This window comes from Adiantum capillus-veneris, chromosome 26 (assembly GCF_014529385.1).
Source record: "Adiantum capillus-veneris isolate H3 chromosome 26, ASM1452938v2, whole genome shotgun sequence".
Taxonomy (NCBI): Eukaryota; Viridiplantae; Streptophyta; class Polypodiopsida; order Polypodiales; family Pteridaceae; genus Adiantum; species Adiantum capillus-veneris.
This window is the reverse complement of record NC_140956.1, coordinates 93,020,262-93,039,490: the sequence shown is the minus strand read 5'-3', so window position 1 is coordinate 93,039,490 and position 19,229 is coordinate 93,020,262.

Sequence of the window (19,229 nt, the reverse complement as noted above, 5' to 3'; positions counted from 1 at the left end):
AGGCTTTTGCATTTGAGCCACATGAGATAGGGTGTGATCCTTCTATTGTATCTCCTTAGAGCTATTGAATGAGAAGATCAAAATGGATATTTTGGAGCCTTCTTGTGCTCCATACTCAAATAGGTGGTTCACAGTCCCAAAGAAGAGTGGTGCTTTATGCTTCATCCAAGATATACAACCAGTGAACAAGGTGACAATTAGGAATGTAGGTACAAGTCATTCAATTGTGGATGAGTTTGCAGAGGCATTTGCAGGGAGGGTAATCTACTCAATGGGGAATCTCTACTCGGGGTATGATTAATTTCAGGTTGCAATTGAAAGTAGATACTTGACAACCATGAAGACAACTTTAGGACTGGTAAGAATATGTACCTTGCCACAAAGAGCAACCAACTTGGTTGCACATATGATGAATGGGATGAATAAGGTCTTACTATGTGACTTTACTCCTCAAATCACAAAGCCTTTCATTAATGATTTTCCTATCAAAGGATGTGAATAAGGTGAGAAGGATGAAGCTCTGGATCTCAAGGGGTTCTAAAATTTTGTGGCAAATCACATAAATTATTGTGATAAAATTTTGTCTAGGTTGGAGGAAGTGAATCTTATTTTGTCAGGGAAAAAGTCTATGTTTGGTGTCAATGAAGTGTTCATTGTGGTTCACATGTGCGGGCCATATGGTAGGAGAAGTTGTCCAATAAAGGTAGATGTTATTTAAGAATGAAAGAAACATGCACTAGCATCACTGAGGTTAGAAGGTTTCTAGGAGCATGTGTTTTTTATGTTATTTGGATTCCACATTATGCACATGTAGTTGATCCTCTTTATCAATTTCTTAGAAACATTCAAAAATTTAAATGGAGGGATGCACATGTAAAATCCATGAAAAAGCTAAAGGAGTTGCTCCAGCCGGCACCAACTTTGAGAAGATAAACTATGAGTGTAAAAGGCCAGTAATTGTGTCAATAGACACTAGCTCTACATGAATTGGATGGACAATAGGGCTAAATGATGAAGAAGGACACATGTATGTGGTGATATTTGGAGCAAAGGTACTAAGTGCTAGCCAAAGAAACTATCCACAGATAAAGAGTGAGTTTTGGGGTATGGCTACAGCCTTGAAAGATGGAAAAGAGTACCTGATTGGTGCATGTGTGGTTGTAGAAATAGATTGTCTACCACTTCTTGGGATGATTACAAGCTGCTCAACACCAGACATTGCTATGTTGCAATGGATTGCCTACATTAAGTCCTTAAATCTTGAGTTTAAGCACATTGTAGGTAAAGATAATACATTCGCAGTTATGTTATCAAGGGTAAGGTATGAAGACAAGTCATATATGATTAATGAGAGTGATGATGTGGGCACAAAGTTCTATTCCATCTCTCCTATCAAAGGTAACTATGCATGCATGTCTAATCCATTTGAATTGTTCTTGAAAGAGCTTTATGAAGGTAATTGGATTCTTATTCGAAGTTACTTGAGTACTCTAACAAAACAGAATGATTGGTACGAAAAAGAGCTCAAAAGGATACACACAAAAACATATGGGTACTTTTTGAGGGATGGTTACTTTTGGAAGCATCCTAAACAAAAGGTTGCTACACCACAAAGGTTTATATGTAAAAAAGAGACTCAAGTAAAGCTCATGCAAGAGTTTCATGAGCGTCTATGGGCTAGACACAACAGTGTATGGGCAACCTTCTCTAAGTTGAAAGAAAAATACTGGTGGAAGCCAGATATGTATAAAGATGTATCTCAATTTTTAGAGTCATGTGTAACTTGTCAAATGTATTCAAATGTACGGCATTGTGATGGGTTGCATCCTACATATCCACTAGCCATGCACTATAAATGGGTTATGGATTTAGTCACAATGCATTTAGGACTCTAGCAAATGAGATACTTAGTTCTTGCATGAGAGGACCTAACTAACCAGGTTGAAGGGCGAGCATAAAGAGAAAAAAACATAGAAGTTGTATGAAAATTCCTTCTTGATGATGTGATTTGCCATTATGGCTGTGTGGAAAAGAACATTGCAGACAGAGGTGAACTAGATGACGAGGAAGCAAGCGAATTATTTTCCACATTAGGAATCAAGCTTTCTCTTACTAAAGCTTACAACCTTGAAGGCAATGGAAAGAGGATATCCTCCTATCATCAAAGCTTTGGCCAAGGCTTGTGAAGGAAGAGTTGGTGAGTGGACGAAATTGTTGCCATATGCTTGATGACTGTACAACACATAGTTCAATAATTAGCTATATGCCTGTAGAGCTTATGTGAGGCTTATGTATGTCCAAAATCCAGTGATGCCAATTGAAGATACAATTCTCACATGGAATGTAATACCTTGGCAAGATGGGCTTAGGAGTGAAGAGCTCCTTGCATTGTGTATAAGGCAACTAGATAGAAGACCTGGAGACATTGAGGCTACAAAAGAGCGACTAAAAAATGAAAAGTTGAAAAACAAGGACTACTTTGATAAGCGACATTGGCTCAGGAGCAAAGCAATTGACAAAGGTGATTGGGTTTTAGTGTATGAAAGTAGCCTTGATAACCAACACACAGTCATGCGTAAGTTCTCAAAAATATGGTTTGGATTGTATGTTTGTAAAGCATGTGCATGAAAATGCTACTTACATCTTTCTAACTAGATGGGACAGAAGTAAAGGTTCCCATTGTAGGGAAAAGGATCAAAGTGTTTAGGAGAAGAGAAGAGAGTGATCCAGAAGATGTTGAGGAAGAGGAATAGCAAAACACAGGTGGAGGTCGAAGTGAAGATGAAGCTTTTGAATCTATCAATGATAATGAAAGCATGGGAAATATACAAGGAGAATGAACCTGCAAAAAATCAAACATGGCACATACCAGAAGATGTGCAGGTTTAGAGGGGGGTGGATGTTGTGTTGTGGCACGTACATAGTGAGAACAAATGCTAGTCAATTTATTTTGTGACTTTTTAGATGCATAAGTATATTTACCATAATGTACATATGCATGTCTAAGTATAAGAATAAGCTTTCTACGTCATCCTATTATTTATCTCAAGCATAACATACTTTTACTTTACCGTTAGAAAGTATTGTGGGTAAAACCGTCAAAATTTTTGGCTCTTTAACACGAAGAAAAAAGAATTGGTGATTTCTTTATCATTTTTTTAATGTATTTTCCATATTATTCTCATATTTTCTTTTTTATAGCTATTAGGAAGGTATCAAATTCTAGTGGGACACTAGCTTTCAAAATTTTCAAAGATGCACCTATTATAATGTATTTTAGAAAGGATGCTTACAAAACTTTGTCAAGGAGCAATGCCATGCTTTCATATTGCATGAGGTGTCAATTGGAATCAAATAGAAGTCTAGGCTAAAGGGACCACAAGTAGACTTTTGTTGCGAGAAAGATACCCTATTTTGATGATTTTTTAACACATAATTTCCATCCAAATTGTAAAGAAATATAAAATGGGATCGTAGCCCAAGCTGAATTTTTTGCACCTATTTTCATTTTTTTATTTGAAGCCATGGTTAAGAAGATATGCTCAAAACAGTGGACCCCAATCTGCCCACATCGTGCAGGAACAAACCATTTCAAGCTTCGCCAGCTCCTGCTCACACTAGCTCCTCTCTTTCTTGTGTAATCCTTGGGGGTTCCCTTCACCTATAAAGGGGACCTTTTCTTCCTTGAAAATCATTCAATAGTTGAGGGTGAGAGGATAAATGTCTAGTTGTACATAGCCATAAACATAAACTTAATCCCTACATTGCCCCTTCAAGAAGACTAGACAATCTTATAAGCATCCCTTATAAGATCAACTCTAATCAAAGAGGGACTTGAATTTGGTGCATCAATCAAGGCTTTAAGTCTTTCCTCTCCTTCTCTCTCCATCAAATTGGTGAATAACTCCCGAAGGGTTTGTCAAATAAGGTGTGTTTTACTTTGTGATTTTGTTTGTTTCTTGTTGTTTTGTTTTTCATCTCTAGCCCAATCTATATCTCTAAACCTATCTCCCTCTCTAACCAAAGATATATTTCTCTCCCTTAAATTATTTGCTACTCTATCTCTCCATTTATCTCCCTCTCTAACCACATATCTATCTCTCCAACTATCTCACTCTATAACTACATATCTGTAGACATGTAGTAGTGTTAGTGTGAATACGCGCTTCACCAGGGGCACTTTTCTCCCACTGGGTTTTTCCCCCTGGACATTTGGTGTGAAAGGACACCTTATCTCTTAAGGTCTCATATAAGCTTTGTAGCTTTGAGTTTGTAAATACTCTATTATTCTAATACAGAGAGATAGACTACAGAGATCTCGTACGCAAGCTCTGTGTCTTCTCCTTCTCCATCTTCTTCCTACTCTGAGTTGCTATCTTCCTTCTGTTTCCTGTTTCATCATCTTCAACAATTGGTATCAGAGCAAGGTGATTTCTAGAGCCTCTACTTGCGTTTTCGCGTCCGTACGCGCAATCGCAATTTTCAAGCAGTTTTCGGAAAATTTACTCGTGGGAGCATCCTCGACGTTCCGGGAGTATTCTCAGTAGGCGACCTAGGTTTTACCCCCCTTTTGAAGCCGTTCGAGCCCTCAGAATTTTGTTCTGAGCAGCGTAGCAGAAGTTACTTTTCGGAGGCGTTTAGATCAAGAAGGTGTGCTTTTTGACAGATTTTCTTCAGGTAAACAGTTCTTTTGGGAAGTAGCTTGTCTTAGCTTTGTGCTGAGATTTTGTGTAGAGTTTTGCTTGCATTGGAAAGGATATTTGTGAATATCTTGGAGGTTCTTTTGCTCTCTTGTGTGCATCCACAGTATGGCTCAATCTACGGAGAAAGAGATTTTTGGTGCGTTTACATCTGGAGACAAATTGGATGGTACCAACTATTCTCTTTGGTCTTTTATGGCCAAAAATGTTTTGGTTGTAAAGGATTGTGGGATTATGTATCTAGAGATGAAGTTCGTCGAGGTAGCATTGCACCTGCCACGCCTAGTCGTGGTGCAGCTGTTGGTGCAGGACCCTCACAAGTCACTCCAGAGCAAAAGAAATGTGATACTAAAGATGTGCAAGCTATGGTTGTGATTGACTTAACCATAAAGAGGACAATCACACCACATATCAGATCTTGCAGAACTTCTGAGGATGCTTGGAACACTCTGCAAGCTATGTTTGGAGGAAGAAACGCTGCCAGAATAGAGTTTTTGAAGAAACAACTTGACAAAATATAGATGGACGAAGGTGACGATATCGTCGAGCATCTTACAAAAATGAGGGATCTTAAAGAGCAATTTCTTAGCATTGATGAAGTGATTCCAGAGAAGGACTTGGTTTCCAAAACACTCGATTCACTACTACCATCTTATTTGACTTTTCAGACTTCTTTGACTCTGTCTTATCCTGAGCCTCTTCGTTTTGAAGATTTAGTGGCTTTGCTATTGCAGGAGGATCAATCACGTAAGAACAAGTCTTTACATGTGGATGGTATGGATCATGCTCTTGTTGTACAGAACAAAAACAAGGGTAAAGAGAGTGCTCATCACTCCAAGTCAGGTGCAGGACAGTCTTCAGAGAAGTCTCAAGGTGATTCCGACAAGTCCAAGAAGAAAGGTAAATGTCACTACTGCAAGAAACCTGGTCACTATATTAGTGAGTGTAAAAAGCGAATTGCTAAAGAAAAGAAGAAAGAGTCAAGTTTGGTTGTTTCAGCTTCTGGTGATTCTTCTACAGGTAAAGAAGAGTCTGCAAACTTTGTGCAGGATTCTTATGCTTTCTTAGTATGTTCAGATTTTTCTGCTTACAGTGTTGACGAGACACAAATGATTTGGTACTTTGATAGTGGTGCATCCAGGCATATTACTTCAAGGAAGGATTTGTTTTGTTCATTGGATGCAACTCCAGCAGGAAAGAAGGTGACATGTGCAAATAATGCTTCTTATCCAATCAAAGGCGCTGGTAATATTTTGATTACCATTTTAGATGGTTCAGATTTATGCTTGCCAGATGTCTTATATGTTCAAGGGATCAAGAAGAATTTGTTGTCTGTATCCTCTCTTGCAAAAAATGGTCTTCGGGTCATTTTTGAGGATGACAGATGTGTTGTACGAGATCGAGAGAATGGTTATTCTCTTATCACTACAGGTACGCTGGAAAATGGACTATTTGTGCTAGATCGTTATGAAAAGAAGATTCAGGTATGTATTGCAGAAACAAAGACTCGGGCCATGCAGGATGCTGAGTTGTGGCATGCTAGATTTGGGCATGTTGGTTATGGCAGTTTGATGACTTTACAACGTCATAATATGGTGCATGATTTGTCTTTATTGGAGATGCCACAAAGACATGTATGTGAAGGTTGCGTTCTTGGAAAGATGCACAGATTTGCATTTTCGCAGGATGGTTCAGTTAGAGGGACACGAAAGTTGCAGCTTGTACACAGTGATGTATGTGGTCCTATGAGGACGCCATCTATGGAAAACAGCCTTTATTTTGTGACCTTCATTGATGACTTTTCCAGGTTTTGTTGGGTGTATCCACTCAAAGCAAAGTCAGATGTGTTTGCAATTTTTCAACATTATGTCGCCATGGTTGAAAATGAAACAGGTTGCAAAGTACAGACTCTTCGTACCGATCGAGGAGGTGAATACATGTCAGGTGCATTTAAGGATTTTTTGGGAAAGAAAGGCATTAAACACCAATGCACTATGCCATACACACCACAACAGAATGGTGTTGCAGAAAGGAAGAACAGGTCTTTAATGGAGACGGCTAGATGTATGCTCAAGGCTAAGAGTTTGCCTCATAAGCTATGGATGGAGGCAGTTGCTTGTGCAGCACATGTTTTGAACAGGTGTCCTACTCGTGCCTTGAAGACCATTACTCCATATGAAACTTAGTATGACAGAAAACCTTCAGTCAGTTATCTTCATGTTTTTGGTTGTCTTGCTTATGCTCACATCCCTCAGCAGTTACGTGGGAAGCTTGATGATAAGGCAATCAAATGTATATTTGTGGGGTACAGTAGTGGAAGTAAAGGTTATAGACTTTACAATCCTGCTACAAACAAGATTTTTGAAAGTCGTGATGTAATTTTTGCAGAAACTACTGCTCAACCTATGGTTGCTTTTGATGTACCTCGTATGCAGACACATGATGTATTTGAAGGTTTGCTTCCTTCTTTTGTGGAGAATCAAGAATCACAACAGGTTGATAATCTTGATCAATCTTTTGATCAGCATGTGACACCTCATGATGTAGAGGAAATTGTGCGTGAAGAGCAAGAATTTCTTAGGGAAGAAAGAACCTTGCCTAAATGGGTTCAAAAAACTTTGCAGGATAGCAAGTTGGATGCACCGCTGCCACGAAAAACACGTTCTGGTACTACTTTTGGCAGAGAGCAAGTAGATTTGGCTTGCTTTAGCACTCTTTGTGATGCAGATGAGCCTGATTCATTTGAACAAGCTTTAGAGTGTGTTCAGTGGAAAGATGCTATGCAGCAAGAAACTGATTCTATTCATAAGAATCATACATGGGATCTAGTGGACTTGCCTACAGGTAAAAAGCCCATTGGTACAAAGTGGGTTTTTAAGGTAAAAAGGAAACAAGATGGTACTGTTGACAGGTACAAAGCAAGGCTTGTGGCAAAAGGCTATGCGCAACAGAAAGGCATAGATTATGATGAAACCTTTGCTCCTACTTCTCGTGCGTCCACAGTTAGATCACTAGTTGCAATTGCTGCTCATCATGGTTGGAAAGTGCATTAGTTGGATATCAAAACTGCTTTTTTGAATGGTGATTTGCAGGAAGAAGTTTATGTAAGTCAACCAAGTGGTTTTGTTGTAAAAGGTCAAGAGCAAAAGGTATGTAGATTGCGTAAAGCTTTGTATGGTCTCAAACAGGCTCCAAGAGCATGGTATGAGAAGATACATACTTATTTGATTGGCCAGGGATTTCAGAATAGTCCAACAGAAAGTACTTTGTATGTCAAAAAGAGAGATAGAGTTCTCATTATGCTAACACTTTATGTGGATGATTGATGAGTGCGCGTGTACGAAGTGTGTGCAAGAGAGGAGAAGAAGAGAATGGGGAAGGGGGAGATACACAGGCAGCCACTGTGTGGGTTAGTGGAGAAGAAAGAGAAGAGTCAACTCTACCTCTTTTTCTCCCTATATTGATTAGGTGAAATCAAGAAGTATACAAGGGTGATTTCCCACGGCCACCTGGCCTACACCCCAACAACCTCCCACTTGAAGGTCATGGTGGCCAATAGTGGCATTAGTATAGTTAGTCTATACAAAGTTGATGAAGCATTGCCGAGGCTTCATCCTACACCCATAAGTTCTATACAATGTGTAAATCGCTCCGAGGCTAGGCTCTTTGTGAGAGCATCTGCGGTGTTGTCGTCAGTGTGAGCTTTGACAAGCTCGATACGCTTGCCAGACAATGCATCTCGTATGACATGGTATCTGACCTCTATGTGTTTCGACTTTGAGTGAAACACTGGATTCTTTGCCAAAGTGATGGCACTCTGACTATCACAATGTAGTACTGGAACCTCATGAATGCCCAAATCTCCCACTAGACGAGCCAACCATATGGCTTCCTTGCTGGCGTCAGACGCAGCAACATATTCTGCCTCAGTGGTAGATGAAAACGTGTAATCTTGGAGACACGATCTCCAAGAGATAGCTGCTCCATCAAACATGAACACATAGCCATATGTGGATCTTCTACGATCCACGCAACCCACATAATCCGCATCCGTGTAACCTACAATAGATGCATCACTGTTTCCGAAGCGTAAACACTCGCTAGCTGTACCTTTCAAATATCTCAGGATTTTCTTCATTGCTTCCCAATGCTTCTTGCCAGGGTTTGCCATGTACCTACTAACCACTCCCACTGCATGTGCAATGTCTAGTCTTGTGGCTACCATAGCGTACATCAAACTGCCAACTGCTGAAGAATATGGTACTTTCGCCATTTCCTCTTTCTCAGCCACTGTCTTGGGAGAGTCTTCCTTGCTAAGTTTGGAGTATGCTTGCATTGGGGTACTCAATGACTTCCCCCCCTGCATACTAAAACGTTGCAAGACTTTGTGAATGTACTTTTCTTGAGATAATTCAAGAATTCCACGTTGCCTGTCTCTCTTGATGTGCATACCAAGAAAGTGATTGGCATCTCCCAAATCTTTCATGGAAAACTGAGTGCTTAGCATCTTTTTCAACTGATTGATTTCATCAATTGATTTGCCTGCGATAAGCATATCATCTACATACAAGATCAAGATGATTAAAGAACCATCGTTCAATCTTTTTGTGTATAAGCAGTTTTGAGTTCTTATGTAACCCTGAGACTGCATGAATTTATCGAATTTTTGATACCATTGCCTTGAACCTTGCTTGAGGCCATAGAGTGCCTTTTTAAGTCTACAAACCAATTCTGTCCTCGTTGGTTTTTGGGTTTCACATACGAATCCCTCTGGTTGTTTCATGTAGACATCTTCATCTAGATCCCCGTGAAGAAATGTTGTATTCACATCCATTTGGACAATTTCCATGTCCTGGATAGCAACCAAGCCAAGCACGGTGCAAAGTGTAGTCATCTTGACTAATGGAGAGAAAATCTCATCAAAATCCACACCTTTTTGCTGTTTGAAACCCTTGGCAACTAGACGAACCTTGTATCTATGCTCGGGATCTTCCGCTGTATACTTCTTCTTGTATACCCACTTGCAAGGTAAAGCATTTTTGCCTTTTGGTAATTCAACCAAATCCCATGTCTCATTAGCCACAATCAAATTGTATTTTGATTGCATAGCCTGCTCCCACTTAACGTTATCCGTCATTTGTATAGCTTCTTTGTAGCAGGTTGGCTCTCCATTGTCAGTGACCAAAAATGTGGTGTATACCCGGCTCAAACCGCTCGGGCGCATGTGATACTCTCTCAGAGCGTCTCAGTGCCTAATTGCTGGGCTCCGCTCTCTCCGGAGCAATAGTAGTATCTTGCACTTGAGGAGTGGGTGCAACACTACTGAACTGAGTTGGTTTGGAGGCTACATCCTCAAAACGAACACGTCTGTACTCAACATCTTTGATTGGCTTCTTGTGCATTTTTGATTCATTGAAAATCACATGTGAGCTACGAATGACTTTGTTTGATTCTGGGTGCCAGAGACGATATCCCATCTCTCCGTTTGCTCCATAGCCAATAAAGATGCATTTGTGTGATCTGGGATCTAACTTCCGACGAAGTTCTTTGGGCACATGTGCATATGCCTCGCATCCAAATACACGTAGATGCTGATAGCTTGGGCTTTTGCCAGTCCATAATTCCTCTGAAATTTTGAAATTCAAAGGAGAACTAGGTGACCTGTTGATGATGTGCACTGCTGTCAGAACAGCTTCCCCCCAAAACTTTGGAGTAAGCTTCGTCATAGACATCATAGAGACAACTCGCTCTTGAATCGTACGATTCATTCTTTCAGCTATCCCATTTTGTGCAGGTGTGTATGGAGCAGTAAAATGCCGCCGAATGCCTCTTCTACTGCAAAAATCCTTGAACTCTGTGGAGACGTATTCTCCATCATTGTCCGTGCGAAAAGCTTTGAGCTTTGTTCCTGATTGGTTCTCAACCATGGCGAGGAATTTTTGGAATGTCGAAAGGACTTTTTCCTTACGCTTAAGGAGATACACCCACACCTTTCTGGTAGAATCATCTATGAACGTGAGAAAGTATTTTGCCCCCCCTAGAGTTTTATGTGTCATGGGACCACACAAATCACTGTGCACCAAGTCTAGAGGTTCGCCTAGTTTCTTATTCAATGGCGAAGATGTCAATCTAGTCTGTTTTCCATATAGAATGCTACTCACAATGCTCACACAATGGAAAGTCCGTGTAATCTAACACAGGTAAGTAGCCAAAACGCTGAAGTGTTTTCATTCCCTTTTGGCTAATATGCCCTAGCCGGCTATGCCACAACTCAGGAGACGGCAGCTCGGCAACATAGAGAGAGTGTTCATCGACACTCGAAACAAACAAAGAGTAGAGGGATCCGTTTTTATTGCCTTTCATCATGATAAGTTTGTTCTTGCGGATCATTCAAGAACGATGACCAAAAACTGTAGTGTAGCCAAGATCATCCAATTGCCCTATGGAAAGCAAGATTTTTGTAAGCTTGGGCACATGTCTGACATTCTTTAGCACAAAAGTAGTGCCATTATGCATCTGAAGTTTCACATCACCAATGCCAATAATGTCAAGATCATAGGAATCACCAAGCTTGACCATTCCATGCATGGATGCATAAGAGGAAAACCACTCTCTATGTGGTGTGACATGAAAACTTGCACCAGAATCAAGGATCCAATTCTGTGCATAACCCTCATCCTGTGCAATTAAAGCATCTGGAGTGAGATCTAAAGTGAAAATGAGAACAGCTGAGGCATCTTTTGTCACCTCGGCATGAATCTCTGTGGGCATAATGAGCATCACTGGAGGAGGAGCATCCTCTACTGTAGTGATAGGTATGGGAGACTCAACAATATTGAGCTCCTCAATCTTTACTGTACTTTTGCCTTTGCTAGAATTATCCTTTTGCATGTTTTTCTGATCTCTTAGGAAACTGCGACAGTCTTTTTTGTAATGACCCTTCTTGTGGCAATAGTAACACTCGAGATTTCTGGCATTGCGGTCTCTACTTTGGTTCCTGTGTCTGCTAGGACTACGAGGATTTCGCTCTCTACTTTTGCTGTTGTATTTGTTCCTGTCACGGCCTCTTGCCTTTGTTGAACTGCCAGCCATATATGCATCTCCATGACTAGCATTATCGAGAGATTTACGACGAATCTCTTTAGTGAGCAACGCATCTGTGACAGCATTGAACTCTAACTTGCCATTCGGAGCGGAATTGCTAATGGCTGTGCAAAAGATATCCCATGAACTGGGTAGAGAGCATAACAAGAAGATAGACTTGAGTTCATCGTCAAACTCCTTAAAGCTGTGAGATGTCAGCTGACTAAACAAGGAGTTGAACTCATTTAAGTGACTGGAAATTGTGCTACCTTCTTTCATGTTGAGCTTCATAAGCTTTTTCATGAGAAAAACTTTGTTGGATGCACTTTTACTCTCCCATGCTGAACATAAGCTATCCCAAAGTTCCTTGGTTGTTTTCTTCCCTATGATAGTGAAGAAGACTGACTCGGCTAGATGTAGACGTATCATAGCCATGGCTTTTGCATCCAAAAGCTCCCATTGAGCTTGTGTATAATCATCATCCTTTGCACGCTCTTTCAACGGTTCTGAGAGGCCTTTGTTTATCAAAACGTCCTTCATGCGCTCTTTCCACATGGTGAAGTTGCTGCCATCGAACTTCTGAATGAAATACTCCTCCTTTTCTGAAGAACAAGCCATCGCTGACAAGAGGGTTTGAGAGGTGCCAAACTATGGCGAGAAGCTGTAGAAATTTGGGCAGAGTAACCTTTGTATCGGGAGTAAAATCTCAACCGAAATAGACTCAAAAGTGCCAACTATGGAAGGCACGACTCGCGGGAAGTAAATCCGACAGAGTCTCCTTTGTATGAGGAGTCAAAAACTCAACTCAAAATGCATATAAATGTGCCAACTGCACTAACTGGGCATCTGCTGCACAAAACAACTGCTATGTGAGTGCCAACTCGGCGTCAAAAGCATAAATAACCGTCCAGATACATATCCTATGGCGAGGGTACCGTAAAGGGGAACTCCAGCTACCTGTATCACCGAAGGTGTCTCAACATTCGAGCACACCCCAGCTCAAAGAAAACCTCACGCTATCGACCCTCCAAAAAGCTAATGCAGACACAAATGGACTAGCCACAGTCTCAGAAAGGGCTCTTCCAGTCCGAGTCTCAGAAACGGCCGGGAAAAACTGCCAAAATAGCCAAAAAATGGCTCCACACGTAGTACTGTGGGCAGTGTCCGCAACTCAACGTACATGAGTAAAACCGCCCTCAAACAGGCGCCAAGAATTGTTGCATGTAGTGAAAGTGATCCCTGCGGGGATATTTGCTCTCAAAAGAGCTCAGTAGCACTAGGTGTGCTCACAACAAAATGCATCTGTCAACACATGTGTCCGCAGAGAATCTGCTGTCGAAATGACTGCCAAATCGCCTGTGAAAGCGCTGTGTCTGGTAACCTGGAGAATCTGTGAGTGAATGGGCTGAAAAACCCCCCTGGTGCTGTAACATGCGTGTCGGTGTCGCTATGTGCCGATTTCTGTCGCCAGGCAGAAATATGCTAGTCGAATAGCCGCCAAAGGTATCGTATCCGTAAGCTGTGTTGTACAAGGCGATCGGTGCGCTCGGTACCGATATCGGGTGTCACTCCTCTATGATAGAGGTACCTCACCCGCGCATGTCGCAAGCACGATCGTCGATCGCGAGAACGCGCTCGTATGGGGAAGCGTCCGGTGTCTGGGTCGGATGTCAGAGATCCACCGCAATGAGGAGTGTCAAGCCGGTGCGCATGAGCGGTGTCAATGTCGATGTCGCCTTCCGCCGCCGGGCAGAAGTGGCTAGCCGAGTAGCCGTAAGACGCCAATGCTCCAGCGGCCAATACCGAGTCGGATCGGTATCGATCACAGATTTTGCTCGATCTGAGAAGATTGCTTTCAAATGTGTCGGACTCGGTTGCTTGTGCTCGCTCGCAAGCACGGTGTCAAGCTTTCTATTTGTCTCTCTCACTTTCTCTCAAGCTATTGTCTCCAAGTTGGCTGAAAAGAGTGCTTCTTGTCGCTGTCAGCCGTGTTTCAAGCGGGATCAAGGAGTTCGGGCGGGGGGGGGGGGGGGGGGGGCTCGTGGACTTAACTACGAGTCGATTAGGGGGGGTGGGGGGGTTGTTGAGGTCTCGCATGGGAGAGAGCCCTTGCACACAAGAGAGAGTTAATTGAATTTTAAAAAAAAAAAAACTGGCTGTCGAATCTACTGTCGACTGCCTGCTTTGCTTCACCGACTCTACCAGCGCTGCCTTTGGGCACTGAGTGTGTGTGTGTGAGTGAGAACACCACCAGCGCCCTCCCCTTTGCTTCGATTGACTAGCGATGTCTGTGCTTGGCCTCGTTTTGTAGCCGGCTGTTGCCCAATGGAGCCAAGCTCTATTGGCTTTGGATTCAGGTCGACTTCTTCTGCTCCCGCCCAAGCTACTCAAGACCTTCAATTCCTTCCCAACTCGAGTGTGCCCCAAAACCTCCAAGGCTTTGCCTTCTGCCCGATTGCACCCTCTATGTCCGAGGCTTTCCTTATTGAGCTTGCATCATGGTCCGCTCTTCGCAGCACATGATCTTGCCTTGCTACACATCGAAGTGTCTGCGCTTGCTTCCCCCTTCCTCCTCCTCTTGCTCTTCTTCCTCTTCACCTGGTACTACCTCCGCATTGCGGCAGTCCCACCACCATCGCTGGACTGAGATTTCCTTTCAAGCAACGAGATGTCTGCTAAATGGAATGTGATTTCTCTTGCTCTGAATTCAGGTGGTGGACCTCCTAATTCAGCTTCTTTAGCTAGAACAATGAAGCAGCGGACTCAATTTTGTGCTCAAGTAGCCTCAATTGGAATTTGCTAAGCAGCTTAGGAGCTGAATTTGGCGAAATTGCGATGCAGATTGCTCAATCCAGGCACCGGAGTTGAAATGCGGGTTGAATTTGGCCTTGTAATCTAAAATTTCGGTCGAATTTGAGCTGTCAGGCTTTGATTCTTGCTTCTTCTGTGGGAAATCTGGGCTTTGATTTTTGCTCCATGGCATTGGCAGCTGATCAGAATGTGTCTGATGGCACTTCCTCACTTGGAAGATCTTCGAGCAAGAACACGCGTCAAGAATCCGAGAAATAGTCTGATCTCCTTCGAGTGCTCTGATCCGTGTCGGATCCGCTGCCACCGCCAAGCTCAAGCACAAGCTCCGAGCTCCGCCATAGCCGACGAGCTCTGTCGCTTCCGAGTCGATCGTCGGAGGGTGATCGCGTGCGCGGTTCGTTGTCGCAACTCTGATACCAATTGATGAGTGCGCGTGTACGGAGTGTGTGCAAGAGAGGAGAAGAAGAGAATGGGGAAGGGGGAGACCCACAGGCAGCCACTGTGTGGGTTAGTGGAGAAGAAAGAGAAGAGTCAACTCTACCTCTTTTTCTCCCTATATTGATTAGGTGAAATCAAGAAGTGTACAAGAGTGGTTTCCCACAGCCACCTGGCCTACACCCCAACAATGATATACTTCTTACAGGCAATACTGCAGATGAAATTGAAGTGTTTAAAGATGCTTTGAGAAAAACCTTTGAGATGTCTGATCTTGGTTTGCTACATTATTACTTGGGTATTCAGTTTGTGCAATCAAAGGATGGCATATACATGTTGCAGGAAAAATATTTGCATAAAATTTTGGACAAGTTTGGTATGCAAAATTGTAAACCAATCTCTACACTCGTAGAAACTGGATCAAAGTTGAGCATGCACGACGCTGGAGAACCTTTTGATGTACATACTTATGCAGCAACGGTTGGTTGCTTGATATATTTGGCAGGCAACACTCGTCCAGACATTCAATTTGGGGTTTCACAAGCAAGCAGATTTATGCATAGCCCAGGTATGCATCATTGGCAGGCTGTGAAGCGCATACTTCATTACCTTTCAGGTACCCTTAATCTTTCCATGTTCTTTCCAAGGGGGGATATTTATGGAAAGCACAGTTCTATGCAGCTTCTTGGTTATAACGATTCAGATTGGGCTGGTGATTTTGACACACGACATTCCACAAGTGGGAATTGTTTTTTCTTGGGAAATGCATGTATATCTTGGCTAAGCAAGAAGCAAACCACAGTGGCTACATCAACCTGTGAAGCTGAGCAGAGGGCGGCTTTCACGGCAACAGTTGATTGTGTATGGATACGCAGGTTATTGGCAGATCTTTGTGAGTGTCGCACCCACTACCATTTTCACTGACAGTCAGAGTGCTATGGCAGTTGCAAGGAATCCAGTATTTCATGCAAGAACAAAGCACATAGAGGTTCACTACCACTATGTCAGGGAAAGGCTACATGCAGGGGAGATCACACTAACTTACTGTCCTACACAAGATAACATTGTAGATCTATTTACGAAGGCGTTATCACGAGAAAAATTTGAAGCTTTCCGAAAAGCTTTGGGCTTACTCTCATACGCATGATGATCTGCTACCTTGTACAAATTCACACTATCACTACAGTGGGGATTTGTAGACATGTAGTAGTGTTAGTGTGTATACGCGCTTCACCAGGGGCACTTTTCTCCCACTGGGTTTTTCCCCCTGGACATCTGGTGTGAAAGGACACCTTATCTCTTAGGGTCTCATATAAGCTTTGTAGCTCTAAGTTAGTAAATACTCTATTATTCTAATACAGAGAGATAGACTACAGAGATCTCGTACGCAAGCTCTGTGTCTTCTTCTTCTCCATCTTCTTCCTACTCTGAGTTGCTATCTTCCTTCTGTTTCCTGTTTCATCATCTTCAACAATATCTATCTTTACATAAGCCTCTATCTCTGTCTCTATCTCTGTCTATATGTATCTTCCTCGCATCCTAACTACCAGCCATAACTAGATCCTTTTCTTTATGCTTATATTATCATAAATAAATGACCCACACAATGGCGACTTTCACCATTTCTATTTGTACAATTTCTTAGGGTTAATGTGTGTTTAAGCCGTAAAATTCATTTTCAACAAAGAATTGTATTTATTTTTGGACCTAAAAGACTACAAGAAATTCTTCTCTCTCCACTCTCCATTATTCTATCACTCCTAGATTATTCTAACTCATTCAATGTGCGGTGAGTCTTGCTTGATCATGAATTAAGAAGACTTATATACACAACTCGTTCCAATTGCTAGACAAGATTTATACATCATTGTGAGCATAAAATTATAGTTTTGAAGAACAATTCAGGGAGAAATACAAATGGCACAAGCTCCGAATTGGCAAGAATTTAAGAAATCTTTGCAAGAGGAGTATTTTCTTGACAACTCTCATAAGATAATCAAACAAAGATTTATGAAGTGGGTGCAAAAGAAGAATAAGAACTTTTCTACACGAGAGCTACTATGAGAATTTGAAAGAAAGTTTAAGCAACTATCTACGACAGAGCAACGTTCGTTGAAGTCCGAGAAGGTGTTGAGTTGTTTATCCAAGCTATTGATCCACAACTTCCAAGGAGTTTGGTGCAGCTACTACTGGAAGACACAACAAGTGAATTTTGGTATAATCTCTGGTTGGAAAATAGTTTTTGAAGTGGGTTAATATGATCATAAAGTGGCATATGAGGTCCATAAGCTAATTGTGGTTGATGATACAGACATTGTTGAATAAGAGGACATTATCTAAATTGGAGGAGCCAGTTCTCAATGAATTGGTGAAAGGTATACAAGAGCTAAATTTTAATTCAAAAGAGGTAAAACTTGAAGGATTAGCTGCAAAGGGGTCTACCTCAAAGTCCAGGCCATGTCATCCATGTAAAACTTGGGATAATAAATGCATGTGGTGTGGCACTAAAGACCATGTATGTAAAGGCTATGATAACTTCAATGAATCCTATAGAAAAATTGAGGTTTTTTGGAAGGATAAGAAGATTCATATCAGGGCAACTAGGGAGCCGCTCCGCTTGAACTTTGGGAAAGGCTAAATGAAAAGGCTAGTGGATGAGATGCTACATAATATTGCTCTTGTTGAAGTGAATACATATGTGCTACATGTATATGGGAAGGGAGATGATGAAGGTGCAAGAGCTAAGGGTCAATTATGGCCTCATGCTTTGAAGAGAGCAAAAGCAGGCAAAGTGACTCATGGTAAATTGCACCAAGTTGGAAATTGCATTTGAGAAACTACAAGGTAAAATGATCCAGTGGATTCTCTTTCAAGGTATGGGTTTAGCTAAGTCTCAAGCTAATGAAACTTGTCACATGCACATGGATCTATGTACCACGTGGACATGCTTCATCAACTTCAAGAGCCAATTTTCTAATTTGGAACCCTCTTGCATAAATGGTTTGTACACGCATTTTGAAAGACGTTATTACACTATGGTGGACATCTTGCATGATGTGCATGTAGTTCTCAATTAGAGGAATGCAAGGAGCCATTTCTTGTGTTGATTGGATTCTTGAGTGGACAAATGTGCAACAGTTTCACCTTAGTCATTTTATGATTTATTTGTAGGAATTCGACAAAGGTTTTGCCCTACCTAGCCTTAGCTGATTTATAACCCCAAATTTTAGCCTATAAAGGGAGCCATCAGCCCATCAATTGACAAAAGTGAAGCTAGCACTAGATGAGCAAAATCCTGGTGATTTGTAGATTCCCAGAGTTTTGTAGATCTAGATCAATCCTAGCATTTCTTGCAAAATTCAACCAACATTTTCAGCCTCCAACCTAGTGCTAGCTCTCAACCATGTAGATCACTTTTAGTTTTAGCCCACTTCTTTGTTGAATTCATGCCAGATCTGCTAACGCTAACGCTCATGAATGTGGTTCGATATTTTGGTACCCCATTGAGCGTCTCTTTGGCCATTCTATTGCCGTCATCAAATGCTCTGTTGTTGTCCATCATCAGCATTTTTGAGATTTGTGTTTTCAACTCTTCATTCCTCTCACATCCGGAGCACAATTCAGCCATCCGCAATCCCGTATCGAGAAGGATCCAAAGATGTATTTGTCTGATTTATGGCTTGAAGTTTGTCTTTCTGAACTAACAACTAACTCTTAACCCAACACTAAAATAGATGCCTAAAGAGACCAGCTCATTCCATTGTGGAGATCACGGTGGCTTGAGCTGAAGTTCTCTTGGAAAATGATCATTCTCCCAATTGGGGGTTCTGAGTTCTAGAGAGCGACATGGGAGGACAACTTCTACAAGACTTACATGTAGTTCATGATTAGTCTCTGATACTGACACAAATTATGAATCTAATATGAGTAAATCCAAAAGACATCGAACCACAAGAGCAGATAAGTGTTTTGTGTCATCTAGGTCTAGGAGAATAGCTCAGATAACACTCCAGCTTGAAAAAGAAATATATGCGAACATTGATGAATATTTTCTTCAAAATTGGGCTAATTTCTTATCAGAATCATTTCAAAAATGCAAGTATTGCCATTCTAGATATCATTCAAAGTATCATTGTTCACTCAAATACACTAAACGAAAATCTTTTCAACGATATCATGCTTGTTCCTAGGAAGATTTTT